Raw genomic sequence first — 19936 nt, forward strand, 5'->3', positions numbered from 1 at the left:
AAAATGCCAGCGCTCGTGCACGCGTGCCTCGACCGCACGATCGTCAAGCCGCGCATGCCCACTTAGGGAGATTGGCCAACCTTGGCCCCGCCCCCCCCCCCCCCAAAAAAAAAAAAAAACTCCACCGTTCACTGTATTGTGGCAACGTTTGCTCGTAACGAGAAAGGCACGTCATAGCGTACGTGCCTCGTTCGTTCGCCCTCGTGTAGTCGTGTGCATGTGCTCTGCACTGTAGAAGAGCCACGACTTGACCGTCAAAGCTGGTGTAGGCGATCATTGACTCCACATGAACCGGCCACGGGTAGTTCGCACGGCCGAGGAAGAGGCCGCGCGTCCAGAGACTCGGTCTGGAAAGCATCCGCTAGAGATGACAAATCGCGCTTGCACAGTGGCGTAGGAAAACGTCGACCAAACCGACGAGCTAGCTCTTGCCTTGCTCAACATAAGGTCGCTGAAATGACATGCTGCTGGAGTCAACAGCGACGCCACAACGATAATAAAACTCAACTCTGTGTTTGTCAATTATCACCTGGAAAAGCTTCTCCATTCAAGCCTTGCGCGTAAGTGCAACCTTCCCTGAATATTTCTGGTTTTTCAAAGGTCTGGTCTCCCAGGAGCCCTATTCATCTGTAAAGCCCCGCAGATGTTCTTGATTGTTTATTGGACATTGTTTTGTCTGAATCCAATGGTGTGTAATTTTTTCGTTCTACCTCCTTGCCACATTCTAATCGGTAACGTCCTGGGTGACGTTAAATAAATAAATAAATAAAGTTGTATAATTGGATGTTAATAGAGGAATTTTCAGAAAATTTGGAAAGTGGGAAGGTGGTTATTTTTATTTTCCTTTTTTTACATCAAAGCGGCATGTGTCTTACAGTATGATGCCCTCTTAAAATCTTAGCAACAAAGCGATGAGCGAAGTTAAATGAACTGCAAAATCCCGCGTAGTGCTCTCCGTCTGGGAAAAAAGAGGCTGGGTCATCTCCTCCGCAAAATCGGGGAAAATACCCACTCCTCCAATTTCCGCAAGAAAATAGGTGTTTCCAGGATTTTACAGGGGTTATTTGGAAGGTAGATTGCGGTACAATGACATTCTCTTCCATTTTTATCTTCATTCGTTATGTCCCTCCACTCATTCCTTCCTCCTTCCTTAAGTTTCCATTGAATTTTTTTTTTATATTTTCCGTTCATCTTCGTACATACCACTGCATAATACTCTGCTGGGGCGTTGTTTGCCTTGCGCAAGCGCACTCATCACATCATCATTATTGACCCCCCCGTTTTGTGTCCGTAAAGGGCGAAGGCCACCTCCACGTTCATCCAGGCCTTCTAATGTTGCGATGCCCTTGTCCAGTTCTTTCCTTGTCTCCCTATTTACCGTTTTAGCGCCGCTATCGAGCTTATCTAAACTTTACTTCCCTTCGACTGTAGGGATCTCTTGCCACTTAAAAACCGTTGAGGCATATTAGTAACTGATCGAACAAATCATTCCCTGTTGATAACGGGATCCTACACCTCCCTGAAAAAAATTTCCCAAAGTCATTACAAGAAACCCAACGGGGGTCGCCAAATCTGAGGCGTTCCCTTAATCAAGGCCACGGCAGCTGCAGTTTTCCCTGTTGTCCCACCCCTGCAATTGCGCAGGGTTCCCCCTGGCTACATGCGTGACATCCTGTCGCGTAGTACCGGCGCCAAAACACGGCGGAGACACTCATCGGGCGACGACGACGAACACCGTAAACACTGCAGCAGGACTTAGCCGACGGGAAGGAAGCCGGCGGTAGTAATCGAGTCGTGCGCGTTGTTATGGAAACACGCGGCCGAACACCGTATGAGCGGCGCTGATGATAAATTGCCCCTGTTCGGCGGGCCAGTGGCAGATGCTTCGCGAATGGTTCCCGGAGCAGCCCTAATGACGTTGTCCCGCCCCCAGTCGTATATAGACGCCTTCGCGCGTATATACGATCCAACTCGTAGTCGGCATACATGGCGGGGCGTATATACCGAGCGTACATGTGTTTGCAATAACTCTACGTCCCCCGTCTGCAATAAATGCAAAGAACTGGAGGGGCAAGAACAAAAACAAAGCAAAACCCTCGGACAGTGCAAAAGCGTTCCTCGTTTTCATCAGTCTCGTGCTTTTTACTCCGCCTTGAAAGCCAGATAAAAACACACAAAATTTAACGAGAAAACACCACACGGGACATGGACGCGAAACTGAAGTGATGTTAAGACAAGCCTAAATTTTTATGCACCTCCCACTTTTTTACAAAGTGCTTAATTTTTTCTTGTAGTCAGAAAAAGAACGAGCACTTGGAAGAATTTGGCGTAAGATGCCGGCTCAGTGCGGCTTCTATGTTGAATGTCATTTTACATTCTATATAACATGGCAAACCAGTCACCGAAATCAATGTTGGAAGCACCATGTTGATTGAAAGGAATTGTCGCCGTGTTGTTCTGTCAAGTTTTCTATAGATGACACTGAAAGTGACTTCTGGAAGCTATAACTTCGGAATAGCGGTTAGGGTATTGTTGGCGTTACGGGTAGGGAGGAAGTGGTGGCTATGACTATACGTACAAATTGTGGTAATCGGTGGGCTGAAGAGTCATCGAATACTTCGCATCAATGTCTCCATTCACTGGAGCATACCCTAAGCGCAAATTTGTATAATTGGAGAATAGGCGTTAAGTCCTTGAAACCTGCCCAAACGTTCATGTCCTCTCGCAGGGATTGCATGTAACAAGAATAAATTCGCATGATAACAAAAGTTTCATAAATGACTAAAACCATTGTGCAGTCAGTTTTTCCAAAATGGGCTGTTAGTAAGGCTTCGGCTTGTATTGGAAGCAAACTGTAAACGCATTCATCGATATTTTCACTAGAAGAAAAGAAGTCAAAGGTATCGCACCAAGCCATGTTCAGCCATCGAGAACGACGACGACGGAGTGGGCCGCACGCAGCCTAGCTGGGACCAGCATGAATGCTTGTACGTAGATCTCACCGGGTTCTAAACACATCACTTTACCATCACTCACGGTTCATCTCATTTTAAAAGGATCGTCTTTCTTGGGCTACTTAAACGCCGAAATTTTGGTATTTTGTCTGTCTGTCTGTCTGTCTGTCAGTCAGTCTGTCTATCTGTCGGTCGGTCGGTCTGTAACTCGATGCAGCCACCCGGCAAAAGTGAAACCGGAATTGCGCAGTAGTCTTATATACTCAGTGCCAAATCTGAACGTTTAAGTACGGTGTTAATGTTTATACTTTAAACATTGTTGAACAAGTACAAGTCTTCACGCAAATATAATGCAGAAAATAAATACATGAGTTATATTTGTAGTGTTCCTTTATTAAACAATTCACGGAGATTTGGTTTTCGCGCTACCAAATAAAATACTATATCAACTGCGGAAAACTGTAGCCTGCTGTTGCCCGTGCTACCTAGCGGCAGTTTAAATAATTAAATGGCAGCAGCAACGAAAAGTCCCACTACTATAGAAGCGGGGAGGCATGGACGTTATCTCTCTAACTGCCACCCCCTCACTCTTGCTTTCTGTATCACCTCCAAAAAACACCCTCCCCGTCCTGAGACGCTGAATTGAAAGCACCGTCTGTCTCCCCGTCTCCACGTGTGGGCGTAGCTTAGTCGGCAGAACGACGGGCTCTCGCTCCGCTTCTCTTCGGGCCCAGGTGCGATCCCTGGCGGTGTCAGTAGTTTGTGTAGCCAGTAGTAACCTGGGAGTTTTCTGCGGGCACGAATATTTTCTTGGGTGGTTATCGGTATACTGCTTCGAAGTGAAAGGTTTCGCGACACAGGTGCACCCGCATTCTATGAGGCGAGGAAGACAGCCAAGCGTGCCGAAGATTGTGTGAGCACCTCCTGGGTAGCCCTCTACAAAAAGGAACTTGGCTACCTAAACACGCGATTAGCCCGAAAATGGCTCAGCGGATGCGATTGCACTTCGGACATTTGTCTGTTTTGAATGCGCTATCTGCACTGATGCATTCTGACGTCACTTTATTTTTTCTTTATATTTCCTGGGGAAATATTAAGTGCTCAGTTATTAGTCATCGATTGTGCCTGTGTATTGTTTCTTTGGTCCTTTTTAGCGCTATTTTTCGCCATATCATGTAGAACCAACTAGCTCAAGTTAATACCCTAGTAAGTACTCCAAAATGGTGTCGATGACACACTTGTTACTACCAAAGCTGGATAGGCAGATATGGTCTACCTACAAAGGGACTCCCGCAGAGTGTTGGATGCATTTTTCGGCGCCCATGAAACCACTATAAAATAGAGTCGGCTTTAACACCCCGCACTGAGGAACCCCGCGTGTCACTCTGTATACCGGACTGTCCCTGTCGATTACGGAAATGCACCGATTAGATAGGTAATCAGGCGTCCGTGCGTCTATGCGCCTCCCGAGGAGTAAAGGCACCAGTTCTGAGTAGATGGCATCATAATACACGTGGTGGCATGCCGCTTTATGTTATGGAACACAGAAGTGGTGATGCTGCCGAGGGTGTCTGCTTATTTGATGCCACCTTCAAATGCATGACATTGTCGATGTCAATCGGCCGTTTTAGGTACCAGTGGTCTGTGCTGGGTGCACATTTATAACACTCACACCCCAGTGCAGGCAGTGGAGCACTAGCTTTTCTATCAGCCAGCTTACCAATGAAGCCCGGGCCCAAAATAAGACGGAATTACTCGATACTTCATATTGAATTGCGCTAACTATATATATGCCAACGAACAGGATGCTAACAGGACTGGGAGCGTCCTGTTAGCGTCCTAATCGTCTGTATACTTACTGGAGCTCAGTACGAAGCATCACCAACTAGCCCCATTCTACGTCCTTTGGAAATACTCGATGGTAGCGGCACCTTTGCTTAGTTTCAAAATTCCGCAATACGAGCATGTTTCAATCTAGAGTGTAAGCGAACGTCTCCCACAAGCCGTTGAAAACGCTAGAGCACCTTTTCCCTTTTGGACCTAATGGTGAAAGGGCTGGTGATGTGATGTTCCCTCAACGACCACTGGAGGTGGCATTACCTGTGTACCCTCTATACAAACACTTTGAGTAGTACGTTCCCTTGTTACAAATAGAGAAAGAAGGAAAACAGAGGAGGATTACGAGATGCGACTAAGAAAGGAAAAACTTAACAATTACATAACCTTGCACGTGTGTGATAAACGTCGGCTCATCGTCATTTCCGTTGCAACAATTCAATCGAACGAAGCCCCAGTCCGGCTTCCGATGGCTTCCTGTGAACTTCGCCCCACTCTATCTGTTCGGTAATACATCATTTTCCCCGAAACTTGGAGAGGCCATTTCCTTCGCCGTCCATCCGCTCGAGCTGTGACCCTCGGTGCGTGATCGTCTACGTAGAAGCGAGTGCGTACGTACAGGCACGCCAGCGTCTGTTTATGGCCAGCAAAACAGAAAGAAGCTGGCATTGTGAGTTCTTTTTGCATTTTTATATGACTCAGCATGCTTGAAGAACTACACACTTTCTCGAATCCCAGGGCTTCGTTTACGTCTCCTATACGGCAGCAGACCTACGAGCAATGCTTCATAACAGGTTTCCAAACCAGAAGGCGACATTCTGATGAGCTGGCATTGAAGTTATAACAATTTTCACACGAGAAACCAGCGGTCGACCGAAACTATAATACAGGGAATTGCGGTGTTCATACATTCTCGTCAGCGTGATTAATGTGGGTATCGACGGATCCAGGACGTTGGTGGGCACGTCGAAGACACTCGCGTGCAGCAGGCCTCCACTCGTGATGCTTGCGCCCAGTTTGGCTACCGAGTCTGTAGTTTTAATTTCTGGTCTCGGTGGCTGTGCCAACCGATCGGTTCATGACTGATTTCTCTGCGAGCGCGAGTGACTGTCTCAGCGTCGCCACATGACCGCCGATGGAGAACTCCTGCTGCGTGGCGCAGTACACGAGGTGGCACGACAAGAGGGGTAGGGGTTGGCCCGATTCTCTCCCCGAGTGCACACAGCTCGGCTAGACGCACTCTAGCGAACACTGTATTTATCACCACCAGTCTCTCTAAGCTCAAGCGTGGCAGTCTCTCCCTCTCCCTCGAACTTTCTCTCTGGTCGAACGGCGATGCTAGGCTGTTACACTGGGCCCCGGGGATTCCGGAGATAAGCGTCGTCGTGGCCCAATTTTCGCCGGGAAGCATCATCGCGCGGATAATCCTATTATAGGCGAGGAAATACGCCGCTGTCCGGTTAAATATGCAAACTTCGGGCAGCGGGCTTGGGATGTGTATACGAATTATGGTGCGCACGGAATATTTCTTGCATGGATTACTCGTCCAAACACAAAATTGAGGAGCAAGAAAGGGTAAAGATAGAGAAGTGCTTTTTCGGACAACCGGCTGAAATGTCTCGCGAAGATGTTCCCGATACTGAATCTACAGAAGAACCACATTTCTGCTTTTAAGGTTTAATGGGACGTGGGGAAACAAGATGTCCGCATATTTACGTATTCAGTAAATGAAATGCCTAGTGTATGTAAGGATTCTTAATGCTGTGCCGGAAAGCGCTGAAACGAGATATTTCGTTTTGTCCCCACATGGCCGTGTGCGTATGTATGTTAATGTTTTCGCCGATCGCCAGCTGGATGTTACAACACTTGCGAGCTATGTGCGCTGGCGATTTGTTTACTTGAACATAACGAAAGTTCTTCTTGAGGACGGGTAATGAATTATAATGCTGATTGCAGCCGAGACTGATAAGGCGCATTTTGACAGAGCGGTGGACAATCCTTGGGTATTTCCATGTGTGCTGGTATTTAGCAGGCATTTTTTAGCTTTGTAGTAAAAAACGTCGTGCCCCAATAATTGTTACAGCATTACAATGCGGTATGCTACTCTTGAGACCAGTTCTTCAAATTGACGTTCATTTTCACGTGACCAAACATAACTAGCACTGGACTACAACAAACGTCGTTGTCTTTCTGGTCGCTGCGTCCCGGTATTTGTTGCTTCTTGTCACGTAAAATGACACGCCAAAAGAATGGAATGTGAATTTGTCCAAGCTAAACCCATTCGTATATTATTTTCAGAATATCGAAGGTGAACGCCTCATTCATCTCTCCTCTAATCGTTTTTGTTATGTACATCAAATTTACCATTGGAGTCACGTCTACGAATCGATCTTGCGGCTTGTTGAAGTCCCGCCCTCGTTCTTTTCTGTCACGTAGGAGCGAGTGACAAAGGAACGTAGGAATACCAACTAGCCTAAACTGAAGGTTTTTTTTAGAGAACGTTTTACACGTACACGTCTTCTCGTCACGCGATGACCTGAAACATTGCGCCCACCTCCCCGCGAGGGGAACCCTGGGTAGATGCGACGTATCGTGGGGTTCACTTGGTGTTTCCGTTGGATTTATTCTGAAATCGCGTGAAACGTGTCGGGAACGCGTATGATTATTATGTTTTATGATTATTATTATATTTTGTTGGCCAATTTTGGTCAATCTCTCTAAGTGGTATGCTTGGGGCCTCGCTGTCGCAACGACCTTTACTCCATGATTGTAGCTGCAAGTGGGAGCTTCTTTTCTTTTATTGCAAGTGTTAATCATTGCCCCATCATGCCTTGTATCAGTAGCTTCTTGACGTAGTTTGAATGAGTCAAGGATATAAGGCGCGTTCGTAGCATTTCATTCTGTCTCAGTTTTGTGGCGCAGTGGGAAGAGCCCCCTAAACCTCGCGTTCCGCCCACAGGGTCGTGGGCTCGAAACCGGGCTCCGCTAACTATTATTTTTTTATATAGTGTAGGGGGAGGGGTGTGGACGAGAGAGGGGCATCGGGGAAGAGAGTGGGTGAGCGGCGGAGAGCGCAGCTCACACGGCGAGGAGAATGGGGGAGGGGCGGATGACAACAACGCCGACGCTGCATGGATACAGGCGAGTGAATGAGATGCAGTCGCATCTAAAACTCAAAGAGAAACGCGGACATCCCAAAACCGACCTTTCCTTGCCTCAGCCCGGGGCAGATTTCATTGGAAGGAAACCACTGTAGATTAGATACAACAGAAATTTCCGATGCCAAAACTCGAAAACCAAAGGGCAGTTGGTAAGGAAACAAGTCTGCGGATAGCAGTCTGAAGTGATGTGTACGCTGCACACATATACGGACCGAACGACACGTTGTGACGAATGTTCTCGAAAAAAAAAAGGCGAAGAGAGAGGTCTTGCGTGGCATCGATAAAGCAACGACGACGACCACGAAGCCTCCATCATCGCTCACCAGAGCCATCGAGCTGCCCCCAGCAGCGAGGGCGGCCGCGGACGTTGCCGAACCAGGGTCTCTCGAGGCTCGCACCGTTTCTCGTCCGTTCATTTGTCATTCGTACTGGCCACATAAAAAACCGCAAACCCAGCGTTGCAGTAAAAAGCGAGCCAAGCCATCAATTAAAAAAAAACAGGGAAGTGGACGTAAAACTGAAATTCGAAAAAAAGAAACCGCGCGAAGGGGTCGAGCCACGCACTTCAATCTGCCGTCGACACGGAAGTGGGTGGCTCAAGCGGTGCATCCCGCACGTGCCAGTCCGATTTCGCCTCTCGAAAACGCCCATTCGGTATAAAGTTGCGGTATTTCAGAACTCGAAACCCCCGACCAACGGCCATCATTTCTCATTTAGTGCTCGCGCGTTCTTCCTTTTCGGCCCGTCCTAGCGCACTCACGTTCACTTAAGGTTGAAATCACAGTATCTCTTAGATGCGCACGGTGGCTTGTATCAAGTTTTTTATGCCTCGAATGACGCTCTCACCCTTGCACGTCTTATCTCTCCCGTAGCCTTGCTTCCGGCGAAGCCAGCCATAGTTATAATCTTCGATTGATGGAGCGCGGTGAACGGAAAGGAGTACAGGCACGGTACCGAAGGAGCCGATCTCGAACAATGAGAACCTCGGCTGCCCGGGCTGCCCAGAAGCGAATACGGACCATGTCGGGATGAGAAATTGAAGCTTTTGTTGCGGCCGGACCTCGAAGGAAATATAACCCGCATGTTGTGGATTTTTATGCCTCGAGAATTCCAACGGTACAATTCATTTGTTCATGAGGGCTCACTGTTATGAAAGCAGAGCATTGACTTCTACAAAAAAGTGTCCTTTTCGGACGAAAGATAGAATTCTAATAAAGCAATTTTGTTACAAGAGGGTTTACTGTATCCTTTGAATGGTAGTTGAGTACTTCGAGGTATCGCTTATAACGAATTCAGTTTCCTATCCCAAACACTTCGTAATAACCAGGGTTTAGTGTGTATTACTTCATGCCAAACAACATCGCGAAGGGCGACTAACTTCTTGGAGATGTAGAAATAATATCAGTCCCTGGATATTATTTCTTAATTTACGCGTCTATAAAGCAAGCATAACGAAACGAGGCATGACTCACTACTCCGGCACTGCCATGCTTTCCCCGAGTTCACCCCCAAGCAGCTCTGGAACTCGGCTCTACTGTTAGCACCATGCCCCCCGCTCCAAACAGCACGCGCTTGCTCCAGTGTTGTGTGTGCGCGAGTTGTGTGCGTGACATTGACGAGTGGCCTGCCCCGAGAACCGCATACATCACGCACTATTCGCAGTTCGGGGCTGCCAAAAAACGAAGTTTCCGTGGAAGCGGCGAGTGGCAAGAGCGCCCATTCGTTGCTGGCCCCATTTTTCAGCCAGCAGAGAGAGAGAGAGAGAGAGAGAGAGAGAGAGAGAATAAACTTTATTGCTAGAAAAAAGGCTGCGATGGAGCTATTTCAGCTCAGTCGGAGGGGTTCCTTATTCACAGGTTTCCATATGCTTCCCGAGCCTCCTGGCCCCTGTTGATAAGCCGAAGTTCGTCTTCCAGGGCGGGGCTGGTCAGCAAGATCTCCCATCGCTCATCTTCTATGCTGACGGAGTCAACAAGAATTGGGGGTGACTTGAGTTTTGTGCATTATTCTATGGTGTGTTTCAGGGTGCCTGGTTTTGAGCATAGGGGACATTCTTTTGCGTATCTAATTGGGAACATGCGGTTCAGGAGTAGAGGGTGTGGGAAAGAGGCTGCCTGTATCTGTCGATATATTGATTGTTCTTCCCTGGATAGTTTAGGGTGAGGGCGCGGAAGGCTTCTTCTGTTCTCCCTGTAATGGCTCGCACGCCCCTAAACGCGAACATGACAAGCGAATCCTGACGAACAAGTCACCCCAACTCTGGTTTCTTCTTCTAGGCGCGCGCCGAAGCGACCAGGAAAATATAACTAAGAAGAAAAAAGAGTAATGCTTGCAGGAGTAGAGGCAAGAAACCCCCAAATAAAAATCGGCACCTGAAGAATTGCTGGCCGGGTCAGGTTCACACCTCCTAGGAAAACAAGGCCTCAGCACTGAGTCATTGTCTCATTTTCCCAGAACAATGATTGGTTATACGTCTATTACACGTAAGCGACGTTCTTTGTGAACTGTGGGCACAAGATGCACACAAATAATTTCATCCATGAGACAAGGGGGTCTCCCATAAAGCTCGCTCTCTTCAGGGAGGTGTACGTATACTGCATGTTTCAACATTGAGTGTTATACCTAATAAAAAGACAAAGAAGGCCGCAAGTAGAGTTGCAAAATCTGCCCGGAGGCGGTCGGGAATACGGGAGTCGCGCGTCAGCGACGACGTGTTCATCCCTTCGCGCACTGCGTGGCGCGGGAGACGCGGGTGGTTACAGGAGCCCGACTTTTGTCGCAGTACATCGGGGGCAACGCGGTGTGCTCTCGATTGGCACAAGTTTCGAGTTCGCCGAGTTTGCCCGGGCGTGCGAAGAAGTCAAGCTCTCCTGCCCGACGTGCTCTTTCAGAAACGCCACGAACACTGCCTTCATAAACACGCTTCCACGCTCCGCTCTCTTCACAATGCGGGCCGTCGGAAGTTGTAGCTTCAACGGCGTCATCCACGACAACGTCGATTGTAAACTGGAGCAGTGTTTGCAGCGCGCTTGCGTTGCTAAGCTGAGAGCGAACCTGGCCGCTCTACGTGTTGCTGACACGAGGTTAGGTAGCCGCAGACGGCGGGCTGCTAATCACGACAAAAGCGCGGGCTTTGGGGAACAAGGTTTTGGGACATCTGTTTCGGGCAGGTTTGTGCTCGGTACTTTCGGGCGGGAAATTTTAGCACGATTTTAGACGATTAGTGTTTAGAAGGTTTTCCGAGTTACGCTCTCGGGTTTGTCAAAAGCACGGAAATATTCATTGATAGTGATTTCATACGTACGAAGTTTAAGATCAGAAAGAGTACCATTTGAGAGCCGATACGGGATATTCAGCTATCCTTGGAACCTGATACATTAAAGTAAAAAAAAAAATCATGCACCCCTTCCTCTAACGATGACGATGGCTTAACGTAGAGATTTCTCGTGATGGATTCTTTGGTTGGCAAATCCCACTGGTGCTGGTATGTGCTACTCTGTAGGTACGCACCAAGTTTCTAGAAAACACACTTAAACTCTCAGGTGTGCAAATCGAACAGACAGCGAGAGAAGATTGCTGTAGCGCCCATACCGCGTAGCAAGCATCCAGTACACGAATCTTTAACGAAAGCCCAGGACAGAACACTTAGGCTGCTTCAAACGAATACGTTTCCCCACTTGACGAAGTGCCGCTAATGTATCCGACCCAGTTTTCCTCTCTGTGTCAGTTTTGTAGCGAACCTGGCACGCTCTACCATATGGTGTGGGGTTGTCAGAAAAACCCCAAGTTAGACAGAATTTCTCGTCGGTATTATGAGGAGTGGGAGAGCGTGTTGTCCAGTTCCAGTCCGGAAGACCAGCTTCGGTTGGTTGAAAGGGGTGTCGAAGCTGGCGTTACGAATAGGGTCCTGAAATGAGGACGCCACTCCCATTTTTCGCCAATGAAGAAGTTTAGTCTCTCTCTCTCTCTCTCCGTAGGCCAAACGTTTGGGTTTGGGGGTACGGCGTGAACCGGCCCCTGCTGCTTGACGTTCACTTTAAGCGTGTCGAAATGGAGCCCTCGGTTAGACGCCGGCTTCACAACGTGGGGGACCGAGGTTTGGTTCCTGTCACGGGAAACGTTCTTATCTTTCACTTCACCGGTGATCACTCATCACCATCGTCATAAAAAGTTGGCCTTTATTCAGGGCTTATTGGCCTACAACGGCATCAGAGAGGACACTAAAGTGTATCTTTAAACAAGGTTTAAGTGAACGTCTTAAAAGGTAACTTTAGTGAAGAACACTATTCGAACTATAGTTGATAGAATGAAGTTAATCTGTCTATCTCTCCCTCTGCCAAATGGCTGAAAAGCTAGAAGACTTCGCGCTGTGCGCAGATCGTGACATGCATTGCTTATAGCCCTAGGGACAATAGTTAATTATGGGGAACGCTATTATGAGGCGCGTGTCGCCGTGTGTCCCTCGCTTGTACCACTGCGCATGCGGACCCAAACTCAAATCTAAAAAACAAAATCTGATTGCCAGCACAACAGTTGGTCGGGGAAACCCAGGGCCCTTTGATTTCGAGGCTAAAAGCGTAATCACTAGTACCATAATTGCTTGCGGTTTTTATATTCAGGATTTCTGGCCTGTGTAAATATTAGGAGGCGTCGTTTAAAAATTCATCGTCGCCTGCAGATTTCAACGAAACTAGGCATAGCAACAAGAAAAATAATAGCCGGTCCTAGGGTTGTGAAATCTCATGAAGCAGCGAAGCTGTTGGCCTTCACGGGCGAGCGAGCGCTGACTTTATAGACCTTGATTTGATTGATTTGATTTATTGTAGGGTTTAACGCGCCGACACAACGCAGGCGATGAGGCGCGCCGTAGTGGAGGGCTCCGGATTAATTTTGACCACCTGGGGATCTTTATCGTGCGCCGAAATCTCGTACACACGGGCGTTTTTGCTTTTCGCCTCCATCAGAAAAGCGGCCGCCACGGCCGGGAATCGAACCCGCGACCTCGTGCTCAGCAGCGCAACGGACTTTATAGACCTCTTGTGTCCCCTGTTTCCGTATCGTGTGCAGGCGAGCGTTCACCGGTGAGCGTACTGGAGAGAGAGAGAATAAACATCTTCTAAACATTCGACGCCCATGGCGGGAAAGCCCATCTGATGGCGGCGCTATCTCTTACATTCTCCTTTCCTTCCCCTCCTACTCCCCATGCCCTGGCTCGAGATCGGAAATCTTTTACCGGAGGGCCGACGAGGCGGTGGCGCCATTTGTCGGCCCAGTGATGTACCTTCGCCTGGCGTGACGGACACCACCGGACTTTGCGAGATCGTAAGCAGCACCGGTGTTAGAGGGCTTGCGGTTTCTCTTTCAGACCACTAGCACGGACTACTACAGCATTGGTTTGTTGTAAGAAAGAAAAGTGGATGTCCTGAAGCTTCTGTCATTCGGGTGATGATACCTATCTCAGCGTGCAAGTTCTACGAGAGGGAATGCACGGTACGGAGAGATACAGAGAACGATAGTGTGAAATATGAAATAAAAATCCATCCACTTGTGGATCACTATGAATACGTATGTACGTCGCACCTGCAGTTGTTAAACAGCTTAGTCATACCCCGTCGCCGTCGAACGCATCCGTATTGTTCAGACGTCTGATCGGGCCTCGTGGCAGCTGGACGCTCATGCAAAACGGAAATGATTGTTGCCGGAGTTGTCGGGATCGCCAACTTATATTTCGCTATTTTTTTTCTTTTCCCGTAAGCCAACTTTATTGAATGCATATGCGAAATAACACAATAAATATTTGGGCCGATAGACAAAGGCTGGTGTCCGCTGTATACGGGCAAGACAGCATTCCAACTACGTTTCGTTAGCTACCAATAAGCTGCAAAGTACTCCTATGACGTCGGAATATTGGCCCTATTGCTTACATTCCGTCGCGCATTGTTAGCCTTTGTCTATTTCCCTTGTTCTTTATAATACCATCGGCAAGCCATCATACATTCGCCCCGCAGCACCAATCTCCAGTCGCACCGGTCGCTCGCCGCAAGTTCCGTGACCGCGTGCGCGTACCGTCACATCAACAGCAGAACCGTTTAGACTAACCTTTGTCCGTCCGTCACGCCGAAAAACCTCGAAGCCTCAAGAAAAATTGTTTACGGAGATCCCTAGAATCAAACCAAAAACCTTTACGCGGTACAACCGGCATCCTCTCCACTGGACCACCCCAAAGGCCGCAAGGGTACGGTTTTAGCAGCGGGAGGGGAGAATGACATGTGCAGCCAATAGGAATAAAGAAAAAAAAACAATTCGGTGGTCAGAACTGAAACAGGAATCTATCGGGTCGAGCTATCATCGCATCGTTCGCTTTAGGCGCAGCCTTGGGAGGCCGCATCTGGAGTTTCGCCGCGTCGCCGTCGTCGTAACCGAGCGAAGGAGAAAAGCGAAGGAAACAAGGGAATGAGGAGAGTGTCACGAAACTTTGAGGCGAGGGCGGTTCGCCATGGCGGCGCGATCGCTTTCAGAAAGTGTGTGGGGGGGAGGGGGCGGTATGCTGTGCCTTCACGAGAGGCTCATATGCACGACGCTTGGCGAAAACGCGAGGGAGGCGTGCGCGTGACGATGCTGTGCGTTCGGTTCCTAAGGCGCGGGTTGCGGTCCCTTCCTGAGACGCACTTCGTGCCGCCGACTCAGAGGCTCATTATGCCTTCGAGAAACCGCACGAGTGAGTGCTGCCTCAGCGCACTGCAGCACTCAGCAGTGAGTACTGAACTGCGTCTGGGGCAACCGGTCATGTGCTTCACCAGCCGCTGCAGCTAAACGAGCTGCCCGAGCGGAGGCCAAGCACCACCGACGCCAGAACACAGAGGGAGGGCTGAAAAATGAGTGAGGCAACCGGTGTTTGTGCCCCGTCAGCCGCTGCAAATAAAAGTTCTTCGTAACCATACACATATGTCTGTCTGAAACTCTTTGCCTCAACGTATTTCGCACAGTCAATACAGCTGAACAGCTGCGCCCAAATTTCACGTTAGGGAGTATCGTAATCGCCAGCCAACTTTTTCATTAAGAGCAATCATCGCATTTCGGGGTCACGGCATTTCCTTTGGGTTCGTAGCGCGGGCGTTCGCTGTGGACTTCGCCGCGCACTCTAGCGCGTGCTAAAGTGGCCCACTATGGGAGCGATCTGAAAGCCTGCGGGCGAAAAGATTCGGGCCTGCCAGTCATGGATAACTTTCAGCGGCACGTTCGGAAATAAACGTCAGGTGATTACATACGAATCGGAAAATTGACGCCTTACTAAAACAACTTGACAGCAAACCAATAGTGATGGGAGTAACACTCAGAGACAGGAACAGAGCTTCCTGGATCGAAGAACAAACTAGAGCAAGGGTATCAGGGAGGAAATACCGAGAAAACAATGAACTTGGACTGGCCACGTCGTCAGCCGTGATGACAAGCGGTGGACCACCGTGGTAGCTGAGTGGATACCAATCGGCGGGTCTAGATGAAGGAGAAGGCGGATAACACGATGGAGGGATGATATACGGAAATTCGGTGGCCAACACTGGACTCGAGCGGCGCGGAACAGGAGCGGCTTGAGGTCTATACAAGAGGCCTTTATCCTGCAGTAGACCCAGACGGCTACTGCTGATGATGATGACGCAACAGTCGGGTCTCCGACGAAGGGAGACGAACCACCAGCTTTGCTATTTCTCCAGTCTTGCACCCCTAGTGCAAGCTGCGCCATTTCTTGTCTTTTTTCCATAATTGAACTTTATTGAATGCATCTGGAAAATAATGCAACAAATATTTTGGCCAATAGCCAAATGCCAGTGTCCACTACCAACGCGCAGGATACGACTGCAGTCACGTTCCGTTACCAATAAGCTGCAAAGTACTCCTACGACATTGTTAAATAAAATGATTCCGCTAAAAAATTGCCCCCACCTCCCCGAAGGGAATCCTGAGGAAGTGCGAATGCATTTCTTGCGCCGAGAGTACACGGCGTAGTAATTCTGCCATCGCCTTGAGAGGCGCAGTACCGGCGAGGGGGAGCTGTCAGGCGAGGGGAGAGGCGCGCGCCGAGGGTGAGTGCAAACCTAACGGGGGGAGAGGCGCGCCAGCTGCAGAGCATGTGACGTCACGGCGCGAGGAGAGGGGGAGCAGACGCAAAGGCGCCATCGCGCGGTCACGTGGGAGTGTGACGTCACGGCGCGAGGAGCGGTGCGGGAGCCGGCGCGGGCGCGCGCAGCCACGGCGCGGGAGGCGGAGCGCGCGCGGGTCACGTGGGGTGTGACGTCGCTGCGCCGTTGCTACGGACGCTCCTCTCTGCTCCTCGCGCCGTTGCTAGGGGAGAGGAGGAGGAGCAATGCGGACGGCGGAAGGTTCGGGGTCGCTTATAAAGTGCATCGGACTTAAAATGGGGGACACGGACGGAGTAAAAACAGACACACACGGCGCACATTTGCGCTGTGTGTGTCTGTCCTTACTCCGTCCGTGTCCCCCCTTTTGAGCGCAATCATTTTAACAATGGAGTACCAACGTGTCCAGGACGCTACTCCTACGACGTCAGCATATTGGCACTGAAAACAGGGTACGGATTATCATTGCCTGCATTCCGTCGCCACATTGCTAGTCCCTGTCTTTTTTACATATTCCGGCACAGCTGACGCGCCAAGCCCCGATACATCCTCAGCGCGGCACGCATATCCACTCGTAGCGGCAACCCGCAACAAGTGGCGCGCCCGCGTAAGTACCCCGTCACTTTTTCGTCTTCATTCTTTTCTCACACAGCAACGCACTCGAACGGCCTTTCGAACAAAATCACCGCCATAACCTGCCCTTCCATATTTTCGAACCCCGTAACCTATTGCACTGTAATAAAATGTTGATCTCAATTTTTTTAACACGAAAGTGTTTTATTGCTGGATGCACGAAGATTTCACTGACGTCGTATTCGTCACGGAAGTGACACCAGTGTAACGAAGCAAACAGCCTGTATAGGGTGCATCGCTGCACACAGGGTGTTCTCGCAAGGAAGCAACCTACTAAAGAGTAAGTTATACTTAGCGTTGTTCGTTTTTGAGTTTTAACACGCATGTCTTTTATGCCGCGATGGCCCGAGATTTCACTGACGTCATATCCGTCACAGAAATGACGCCAGTACACCTTTGCCGAAGTGAATCGCTGGCAGGACGTCGCTCGCCAAGCACACCCACAAGACAACCAGCAAATCACGCTCAGCTGCAGATTTCGCTGCACCTTTCACTTTTGTGTTTGACTGATTCTTACGAAGAGGAATCAACCACAACCTTTCTAATATAATCCAAACCTTTATGCAATACCCCTTGAATGGGGCCTTTAAGGTAATAAAATGAAATGAAAACGAAGTGATATGAAAAGACGATGTTTGATTAAAAAGACAATAGAAAATGATACTGATGCAAAACCTGCGCCATTGCAGCCTGCCTCTAAGGTTCTTCGGTGCCCTCTCACAAGAGTTTTCTTTAATACGATTGGGGCCTTACACACGGGTGCAGCCTTGATGGGTCCCGTCAGGCGCCACCGCGTTTTCCGAATTCGCAGAGTCAAGCGAAGCGGCGCGCAAGCAGTTTCCCAGGAACATGACGCAATTAAGACTTTTTCGCAGACAACCCCCCTTTTTTTCGGGAATTCCCAAACCTCGCGCCTCGAGTTGACCGCTAACCCGAAAGGTTTGGGTAACGGGGTTGTGTGAACGCTGCTGTGAAACACTGGCGTCTCGATTCTGCCTGCCCGCGCAATCTCTCGCGTAATCACCGCAGGCAGACTCCGCGAGCTCTGGACATAGAAAACGCCACTCCACTCGTTAATTTTAAATTCTGGCGATCTGCACGACGGACATTTCGGTGCGCAAATAAAATTCCACCAGCCGCCCTACAGCTCGGACGTCGGGAACGAGGAAAGCCGAGTTCGCCAACCGCTGGCATCTCGTGGGACGCCAAACTTCGTTCCGACAGCCGTCCGGAATAGTTGTGCGGTGAGAATCAGCGTTTCAAGTTAGAACAGGGCAGGGAGGAATGTGGGTTTCATGTGGTTAGCTTAAATATTTTAACGAACATTTGGTGTAGATGCAACGCGCGCTGCCAAAGCCTCTCATATGCGGCGTTCGTTGCTTCACTCGCTCGTTCCTTCCTTGGCTCGTTCGCTCTTTCGCTTTCTCGCTCACTCAGAAAACTACTCACTCACTACGATGATCATTACGCTGAATACATTTTGTACAAGAAATACCATATGGAGTAAAGGACGGTGTGCTACACCGCCGACTGAGCTTAACGCGGGCACTCAGCTAGGTTCCAGAGCGCACTGCCTCCCGAACACCCTGGGACCCCATTCGCCGGCGTTGGAACACGTCGCCGGCAGCCACCGCTCGAGGTCTATTCTCTTCACACTTTTTCTTCCTTGTAGATGCTATGCATAAATGTTGCATGCCAGCAAAAAGGTTCGCGAAGAAATATTTCGGACGCACGTACAATGCGAATATGGGACTTTCTCTGATATTGGGTCCGGCAAGAATATTCAAGCGGGTTTAAGCACTTCCCTCTCACTTGAAACACAATGAGCTGAACGGAGCTGAATGAGGGCGGAAAAAAATAAAAACACGTGGCCGAATAATTTCAGCCGGGCTAAACTACACTCTATGAACTACGGGCCACATTGTTGGTATATGACCCCAGTAGCAAAGTTTTTATCTGCTGAATGACAAAAAACAACAAGTGTGGCTAAACAAATACTTTCAGTAAAAATCCGAAAATGCATGTTTCGTTTAAGCGAAACTTTTTCGCGCTGACTAACCAATTCCAACGACGCTGAAGAAAGTTTCCGTGGACTGTGAGCAAAAGGGTAAAATTTCATCTCACTTACTTACTCCGCATACGGAAGTAAGCCTCGCTAAAACTTGACGTCGGCCCTTACCCACAGTACTAAGATTTCTGAGTAGGGTCACGCGTTCCCTCTCGTAGCTGTCCTCCGAGAAGACGTATAAGCGCGGCCAAACGACTATCAGTGGGACACCCGAGATGTGAAAAGTATCCCTGGCGGAGTGCAAGACAAACACATCGAGATGCCAGCGATGCCGCCGGCCATTCATGCGCCGAGAGAAGAGAGAACGGAGGAGAAAGCCCGAAGCAGGGCCGCTCTCTGCCCGCGCGCACTCGATGAATGGAAGGATGGCGGCGGTTATCCCGGCCTCCTAATATCCGGTGCCCAACAAAAGGATCATCATCACCCAAGGGATGTGTAATGGACAGCGAGGAATGGACAGTGAGACGGCAGTCCCAACTTTTATCCCTTTGTGTTCGCTTTTGCCTCTCGCTGTTCCTCATGCAAGGCACTGTCATCGCAGTCATCCGCATTCAGGGTTTGCCCTGTCCACGCGTCCATTAGCCTCTCTTCGGCTTCCGCTAGACGTAGTATTCAAGGCCACGCTGGCCGTTTTCCCCCACAGTGGTTGTGATGTGCTTACTGCGATCTTGCTGCGGGAGTGGCCGCGTTGCTGGCAGAGCGCACGCATTTTCTCCCTTTCGGAGGATGAGCTACGTGCCGGTAATACCGTCTCTGTGCGCGGTGGTGGGTGCCCGGTCGTAAAGCCGAGTGGGAATACCGAGCCATTGTCTTTTCGTGTCGGCCTAATGCCGTACTCTGCGATGTGTCCGGGTTAATACAGAGCCGTAGCGGAGAGGCTTTTGCTGGCACGGGGCGGTGCCCGGTATACGAATTTACGCCCTTTCCACATGGTGCGAATTTGGCTTGCCAACTCCAACGTGCAGCGCCGCTCGTGCGGCAAAACGACCGATTCTAGCTGCTGTGGCAAACTGCCAAATGTTTCGAACAGTGTAACTTCTCGTGTGACTGCCACTTTGCACTTGGCAATTTGTCGTAGCAGTAAAAATAGGAAAGTGTATCGTTTTTCCGCACAGCGGCCCCGTTGCTGTAAATTCGCAACGAAATTCC

The sequence above is a fragment of the Haemaphysalis longicornis genome, unplaced genomic scaffold (genome assembly GCF_048455015.1).
Source record: "Haemaphysalis longicornis isolate Haplotype H1 unplaced genomic scaffold, Haemaphysalis longicornis Haplotype H1 scaffold_8, whole genome shotgun sequence".
NCBI classification, from domain to species: Eukaryota; Metazoa; Arthropoda; class Arachnida; order Ixodida; family Ixodidae; genus Haemaphysalis; species Haemaphysalis longicornis.